At 38.9% G+C, this 8,673-nt stretch overlaps 2 non-coding genes across 2 annotated transcripts; one reads left to right on the top strand and one right to left on the bottom strand.

The window, feature by feature from the left end:
- Positions 1-6,086: 6,086 nt before the first annotated feature.
- On the bottom strand, positions 6,087-6,193 carry LOC140854514 (small nucleolar RNA R71). Its single transcript, XR_012137725.1, has one exon. It is a non-coding gene; the product is annotated as a small nucleolar RNA R71 (small nucleolar RNA).
- Positions 6,194-8,012: 1,819 nt separating this feature from the next.
- LOC140854513 (small nucleolar RNA R71) lies at positions 8,013-8,119 on the top strand. The gene has a single exon (XR_012137724.1). It is a non-coding gene; the product is annotated as a small nucleolar RNA R71 (small nucleolar RNA).
- Positions 8,120-8,673: the final 554 nt, after the last annotated feature.

Below are 8,673 nucleotides of genomic sequence, written 5' to 3'. Positions count from 1 at the left end.
CCGGCTCGTGTTACGTTTGGCATTCTATCAGCGCAACTGAGAGCAGTTGATCTGAACCGTTGCCTTACTAAATCTAACGATCATGGAACGGCTTAGAAGTTCGTCACTGGATATGGGGAACCGTTGGATGGACGTGGCTTGTGCCCTTGTGATGCGCCTTCGCTTGTGGATGCAAGAAGGGGTCCATGTTGTATCAGTGGGCCGGGTCGATACGTTTCGGGTCAGAAAACGCTTAACTCATCCATGACCCATTTATAATTGGATCGAAAAATAAAAACTTATATTTAACCTATTTATATAAATATTTTATAAATTATTAAGATCATTCAACAGACCTCTGACTCTAACTCTACATCAGTCTTATAAACACAATACTCTGACTAATAATTAATTAACTAACCGACAGTCGGCTATTATCAACCAACAACAGACAACCACGATGACTCTGTTAATATCCGATCGAGGACCATCGACATATCAGAGTCACCGTCCGATACTCATTCGGATCTCCATGACTACCGACCTACTACTATTACGGATATATAGTCGGCTTATTTTTCCACGATCACATAAGGTCAGAATGTGTGGAACCTACACATCTAACTGTTATAAACGGTTATCGACTACATGTCATGGTCATTAGTAGGCATTAACAGTCCATTAACTCCACGATTATGGTTCGATAATTTAGTGCCATTAAAAATGGGACCACATGCTCGATGGTTATATCTGAATTATCTATAAAAGGGAGGTAATTGAACAGTATTGGTAAAATAATTCTGGGCTGAGACTGCCATTTTAAAATTTTCATTTGCTGTTCATCACTCCCCACTGACTTGAGCATCAGAGGATCCCTGTCGGACATAATTCTGGTTAGTGAGGACTTCTTTTGCAGATGCTCTTCTCCAGCGATGGACGTAACAGGAAATTGGCCGCAACAAATTGGCGCGTCAGGAAGGGGGAGAATACAAACAACCATGCCAAAAATCAGAGCTCAACACTCAACAGGATCAACAAGGCAATCTTTCCGTCGGGAAGATGTTCCTCCCCCACCTTCAGTGGCAGAGCCCAGTTCTTCATGTCCTGTAGTTACTATAGATGCACAAATTGCTGTACTTATACAGCAAATGAAGGTACTAATGGAGGTGATTCAAAGTCTCCAATAATAGCAAACTCAGCAATAGCAGCTGCAGGCAGAGGAGTCGGTAGCTCAGTCAGTGCCATCGAGGCACAGCCGCCATCCACCACGGCATTCACCCTCTTTTTTTTCAAAACGGTGACCGTCTTGACACTCTCACCGAGATGGGCAGTCACGTTCTCGGCACTCCCACCGTGCCACCCATCATTCACGGCATTCTCCCTCTCTTTCTCATGCACATAGTATCAGAAAAGAGAAAAGGCCGTAGACACCTTCTGCTTCTCCATCTTCAAGCTCTTCAAGGGATTCTACCCCTGGAGTTTTTCAACAATGGTGGCTTAACGACTATGAACACAAGTTCAAGAAGATCGACCGCTGACTTGCCCGACTTCAGGTGGAAGGTCGGAAGTCCTTCAACGACTACGACTTCCATACTATCCAGCCTCTCTCTCAGCGTATCCTGGACAAACCGATACTGTCTCGGTTCAAGATACCATATATGGAGGCATACGATAGCTCCACCGACCCGATCGACCATTTGGAAAGCTATAAGGCTCCCATAATGACTCAGAGGACAACCGACGTCCTCTTATGCATTGGCTTCCCAACAACTATTCGGAAGGTTGCTCGAGCCTGGTATTCTGAATTGCAGTCGGAGAGTATTAACTCCTTTGAGCAGCTCGAACAATCTTTCATGGCCCATTTCAGCACTAGTCGAAGACCGCCACGGACATCAGATAGTTTTTTCTCTATCAAGCAAGGTGAGACAGAGACATTGAGAAATTTTGTAGCTCGATTTAATATGGCCACATGAACAAAATCAGGTGTTATCATTTCCTTTTCCTTCCACTATGAGTTATTTCTTGCATTTAATATATTATGTAAAAAAAAATAAAAAAATAATAAATATATATATATATATATATGAAATAAATTAATCTATAAAAGAAATAAGAGTAAGTTAGAAAGTATTTGCTAATGTAGTGAGTCACGGAGAAGATTAGCTGGTTAGACTCTTGGTGGCTTAGGTCATTTAAAGACTATTAGCACTTCCAATTGCACATGCACACTAACAAGGTAAAGTAGGTGTTAATTGTAAGGCCAATTAAGGATTTGAGTATTATTTAAATTAGATAATTTTCTCTACACCCCAATTGAAGAAATTTGAATTTAAGGAAAGAGCTACCTGCCTGAAATAAAATGCAAAACACAGAGTAAATGTGGATTGCCCTAAGCCTAGTAACCGGGTCTCTTCACCTAAGTCAAGTGTTGAGATTCGCGTCAAACGGTGGTGGGAAGGCCAGGAAACTGATCTTTTCCGACAATCGTGAATATTAAGAGAACAGTACTCTGTCGTGGATCTTTTTCGACAGTTAGTGGAAGAGTAATTTCTCCTTTCATAGTAACTGTATCTCCAGTGAAACTGATCAATGGTGTCGAGACTCTTTTGAGTCGATCAATCGGTAGTCGTATTCGAAAAAAATTGAGTAAAACAGAATATTTGTTGAGCTTTCATTATCCATTAAATTTTTTTTTACGTCATAATTTGCTATCATTGTCGAAACAACAACAGTATCATCATGGAGAGTTTGTATTTTTCGAACATCTTCTTTCGAAAAAATAATTAATTATCGAATCATCGTTTCTTCGTCGACTCTTCTTCGAAAGTTGCCCCCCAGTTCTTCTGTCGCTCGGAGATCATGTTACCATTGGTCAATTATTGAGTGTCTCTTCAGCTTGCGGCTGAGGTTGTTGGTCGGTGGGAGGTTGAGTCGGACGATTGCATTAGAATTTTTTAAGATAGCCTCATTGAATCAGGACCTCTATCTCATCCCTGAGCTGGATATACTGTTTGGTATCGTGATCATGATTACGATGGAACTGACAGTATTTTTTCCTATTACGGCTCCTCAATGGTGCTTTCATTGGCAGAGGGTGTCATAAATACTCCTCTCCTTCGATCTCCATCAAAATTTACGCACAGAAAGCAGAAAGAAGAGTATAGGAGTTATACCTGTCATAGTTATTCGGCTTCGGACTCCGTTGTCAAAGTGAAGCTCACTTATTGATAGTCGGCCTATTTGATTCGGTTAGAGGTCCACTTTTCTTCTACTTCTTTTTCTGACCTTTTTCATCTGTCTGACATCGGTCAGAAGCAGCTTCATCCACACGAATATACTTGTACGCGTGCTCTAAAAATTCAGCATAGATCCGAGAGAGAGTTTTATCTAAAGAATACGTGAATCTGGATCCCCTCAGACTCCTTTTTATGACCGATATGGCCATATCTTCATTGAGGTCCCTGACCTCAAGTGTGGTGATTTATGTCACAAATTGACATAAAAAGTATCAATTAATATCTAAATTATCTAACTTTATTAAGAAATTGATACTTGTTATTATATTTTGCAGAAGAAGAGATCATCAATAGAAAGAACAAGGAAAGAGGATTCCAACGGCGCAAATTTTATGCAAAACGGAGTTAAATTGACCCAGGAATTGAAGAATGAAGAAAGAAGACTCAATTGGGTCAAACCCGAGTCAAATCAGATCAAAATTGGTCAAAAATCAACTGATTTGGTGATCTGGTTAGCCGCCTGGTCCACAGCAACAGGCGCATGGACCATGGACCCATCGGCGCACCATAAACCCCCTAAAACCTCTTAGTCCCACATCGGAAGTTTTGAAAACCTTATAACCCCCAAATGCCTATAAAAAGCCCCCAAAGGCCCTTGTTTTAGGTATTCTTCCTTCCGATCAAGCTTGTAACCCTAGATAGTGGGGTTTTTAGCTCTCTTTTCAAGCCTCGAGCTTTGAGGTTTTTGTAATAAATTTTTTTTATATATAAAATCTTATTTTTATGCAATTTCATCTCTTTACATTATGCAATTTATTTTTCTTGCAATTAGGATAGTTTAATTTATGCAATTTAATTTTATGCAATTAGGTTAGTTTAAATTATGCAGTTTAATTTTATGAAATTAGGGTAGTTTATTTTTCTGTATTTAAATTTTGTAAGTAGATTTAGATCATGTCTAGCTAAGCATCCCTTCTAGGGTTTGCGATGAAGCTAGATCATGAGTAGGGATTTTACATAGGGTTCTTTCTTTTTCTTAGGGTTTCTTTTTCTTCCTCTTTTGCCAAGAATTTTTGATGAACTACAGTTGGGTCAGAGTCCCTTCATAGTTCATGCTTGATTCAGTGCATAGGAGGAGAAAACCCTAAGGGATCCTAGTTACTACTCCCCTGTAAAGAATCTTGATGGGTTATCGTTGGACCTTAGTCCCTTCATAATCTATGCTTGGGAAAGACAAGAGGAGTAGTCGTTAGGATCAATAAGAAAAATTCTAGGTAGAATTCCCTAATCTAGATCTAGTGGATTCAAAAACCCTAGATCCTTAGTCTTATTGTCTTTAGCAAACAACTTTCGACTTTCGATTTTTGTTAAAGCTCGCTTGAGCATAGATTTGAAAATTATTTTTAAAACCAAGTCTCTGTGGGATCGACCCGTACTCGCTGGTCGTGCTCCTCTGCACACCGTGCGCTTGCGGTTTTATTTACAAATTTTAAGATTTGAACATCAAGTTTTTGGCGCCGTTGCCGGGGGTTTGGCGTTTTAAATTATTTTCAAATATTTGTTCTTCGTGCTTTATAACTCTCTTTCTTTTTCCATTAGGTTTCTATATTTAGTTGGTGATTGCTGGAAAACTCAGGTACGCTTCTAATTTCTCTTTTATTATTTTTAGTTAATTACTTTTCCTTTAGACCTAATCATTTGAATTTACTTAATCACAAAAAAAAAATATATAAAATAAAAGATATTTCATAATCGTGAAGTAAAATATCAAAAAAAAAAAAAAATTCTAAATGAAAATCTTTTACATTCTTGGTCATCTTGTTTATTTGCATTTGCATTTTCATAATTAATCTAAGGGCATCAACCCATTAACAAGATAAGGTGGGGATTTCATTACCCTTCCTTAGCCCAAAAACCATCTCCATCATATTGCATTACCTAGACCTTTAATCTTAAAATCAATTAGACGTCAACCTTAAGGAATTCGAGCTCAATAGGACAAGGAACCCTAAGAGTTCTACCAAGTTGAGTTGTTTGATTAGTTGGTGTCTAGGCAAGTCCCTGAGGGTGGTTTGTTAAATTGGTTCAGTTGCTGGCCTGGCCAACTCGTTTGGTGTCTAGAAAGGCAACGATGAGTGAACCTCCCACCTCTTATACTTACCTGGCTAACTAGTTGATCAATCTCCACTTGGAAGGTTTGAAGGGTCATCTTGGAACAGTTAGGAGCTGTCTAGATTTAGGTTAACCCTAGGATAGATTGAGTTTAATTTATTGATTCACTTGTTTGAAAAAAAAAAAATTAAAAAATTTGGTTACTTTTCTTTAGATTTAGGACTCCTTAGGATCTTCTCTTTAGAACTTTTTCTCTTTTCTTTCTTTTCCTTATACATAAAAATTTTATTAAAAAAAAAAAATTGTATAAACATCGAGAACCGTACACTTCGTGTGTGGAGAAGAGTGTCGGATCGTCTAGTTAGAATTGAGTCAATTCCTGTTGTTCCAATGGCTGAACCAATCCAACCCATGACCCTTAAGGATTTGTGTTATCCAGTTGGCTCCATCCAACCATCTTGTATCAGGTTGCCACAACCCACAGCTAACAATTTTGAAATCAAACCTCAAATCATAAATATGCTTCCAAAATTCACAGGATTAGAGGATGCTTATATATTTATTAGAGAATTTGAGGAGGTATGTGCAACCATGAAACTGCAATTAACAGAGGATGAGGTCAAACTTAGATTAATCAACTTTGCCCTTAAGGACAATGCTAAGAAGTGGCTTTATAGTCTGCCAAACTATTCTGTCACTACCTGGGAGGGCTTTGTGAGAACATTTTTAAAAAAGTATTTTCCCCATCATAAAACGGCTAGGATTAGGAATGAAATAAATCAATTTTACCAACTAGCTGGTGAATCATTTTGGAAGTACTTTGATCGTTTCAAGAATCTTTTGACCCAATGCCCACACCATGGAATAGAAACTTGGAGACTATGCCAGATCATCTATGAGGGGTTAGATTCAAACTCAAGAACCATGCTAGAGTCCATGTGCCAAGGTCAATTTATGGACAAAGAAACTACTGAAGCTTGGCAATTCTTAGAAGACCTAGCCGAGAAAAATTTACAGTGGGAAACAACTAGGGAACCTGATAAAGCTACACCTTCAAGAGGAGGAATGCATCAAATTCAACCAACCTTAGCATCAGAGGCCAAGATTGCAACCTTAACACGTAGATTGGAAGCCTTAGAATTACAGAGACCAGCCAATATAAATCAAATATCTGCACCCATGTGTAAAGGGTGCAATGCACCAAACCATGTCTTAGAAGAATGTTCCTACTCGAATGAGTGTGCACAGGTGAATGCCACCTATCAAGGACCATTGAACAATCCTTATGCACCCACATATAACCCAGGTTGGAGGAATCACCCGAATTTCTCATGGTCCCAGAATCCTAATGTAGGTAATCCAAATTTCAATCAGCAAAATCTAAGGTCCAACCCAGTGATGAACAACCCGCCAGGCTTCCATGATAATGACAAAAAAATTACCTCTTTAGAGAAAAGCCTAGAAGCCATGATGAAAACACATACCAGCTTTATGCAAACTACGGGTCAACTCATAAATAATAACACCCAAGCTATAGCCCGTCTGGAAATGCAAGTAAGTCAGCTGGCTTCGACCATTAGTGAACGAGAACATGGTAGGTTACCTAGCCAACATGAGCTAAATCCTAGGAACCAAAATGGTCCACGACCCCAACAAGGAAACCAAGTTAATGGTATAAATGCCATTCATACCTTAAGATCAGGAAAACAAATAGACAATAAGGTAGTTGCACTTGATGATATAGATGACTCATCTGCCGAGTCACCTTCTAAAACTACTACCTTTCAACCTCAAGCAGATGAGTCATCTATATCATCAAGTGCAACTACCTTATTGTCTATTTATTTTCCTGATCTTAAGGTATGAATGGCATTTATACCATTAACTTGATTTCCTTGTTGGGGTCGTGGACCATTTTGGTTCCTAGGATTTGGCTCATGTTGGCTAGGTAACCTACCATGTTCTCGTTCACTAATGGTCGAAGCCAGCTGACTTACTTGCATTTCCAGACGGGCTATAGCTTGGGTGTTATTATTTATGAGTTGACCCGTAGTTTGCATAAAGCTGGTATGTGTTTTCATCATGGCTTCTAGGCTTTTCTCTAAAGAGGTAATTTTTTTGTCATTATCATGGAAGCCTGGCGGGTTGTTCATCACTGGGTTGGACCTTAGATTTTGCTGATTGAAATTTGGATTACCTACATTAGGATTCTGGGACCATGAGAAATTCGGGTGATTCCTCCAACCTGGGTTATATGTGGGTGCATAAGGATTGTTCAATGGTCCTTGATAGGTGGCATTCACCTGTGCACACTCATTCGAGTAGGAACATTCTTCTAAGACATGGTTTGGTGCATTGCACCCTTTACACATGGGTGCAGATATTTGATTTACATTGGCTGGTCTCTGTAATTCTAAGGCTTCCAATCTACGTGTTAAGGTTGCAATCTTGGCCTCTGATGCTAAGGTTGGTTGAATTTGATGCATTCCTCCTCTTGAAGGTGTAGCTTTATCAGGTTCCCTAGTTGTTTCCCACTGTAAATTTTTCTCGGCTAGGTCTTCTAAGAATTGCCAAGCTTCAGTAGTTTTTTTGTCCATAAATTGACCTTGGCACATGGACTCTAGCATGGTTCTTGAGTTTGAATCTAACCCCTCATAGATGATCTGGCATAGTCTCCAAGTTTCTATTCCATGGTGTGGGCATTGGGTCAAAAGATTCTTGAAACGATCAAAGTACTTCCAAAATGATTCACCAGCTAGTTGGTAAAATTGATTTATTTCATTCCTAATCCTAGCTGTTTTATGATGGGGGAAATACTTTTTTAAAAATGTTCTCACAAAGCCCTCCCAGGTAGTGACAGAATAGTTTGGCAGACTATAAAGCCACTTCTTAGCATTGTCCTTAAGGGCAAAGTTGATTAATCTAAGTTTGACCTCATCCTCTGTTAATTGCAGTTTCATGGTTGCACATACCTCCTCAAATTCTCTAATAAATATATAAGCATCCTCTAATCCTGTGAATTTTGGAAGCATATTTATGATTTGAGGTTTGATTTCAAAATTGTTAGCTGTGGGTTGTGACAACCTGATACAAGATGGTTGGATGGAGCCAACTGGATAACACAAATCCTTAAGGGTCATGGGTTGGATTGGTTCAGCCATTGGAACAACAGGAATTGACTCAATTCTAACTAGACGACCCGACACTCTTCTCCACACACGAAGTGTACGGTTCTCGATGTTTATACAATTTTTTTTTTTTTTAATAAAATTTTTATGTATAAGGAAAAGAAAGAAAAGAGAAAAAGTTCTAAAGAGAAGATCCTAAGGAGTCCTAAATCTAAAGA

The sequence above is a fragment of the Elaeis guineensis genome, unplaced genomic scaffold (genome assembly GCF_000442705.2).
Source record: "Elaeis guineensis isolate ETL-2024a unplaced genomic scaffold, EG11 Super_Scaffold_1000024, whole genome shotgun sequence".
NCBI classification, from domain to species: Eukaryota; Viridiplantae; Streptophyta; class Magnoliopsida; order Arecales; family Arecaceae; genus Elaeis; species Elaeis guineensis.
This window is presented reverse-complemented; position numbering and strand designations above follow the sequence as displayed.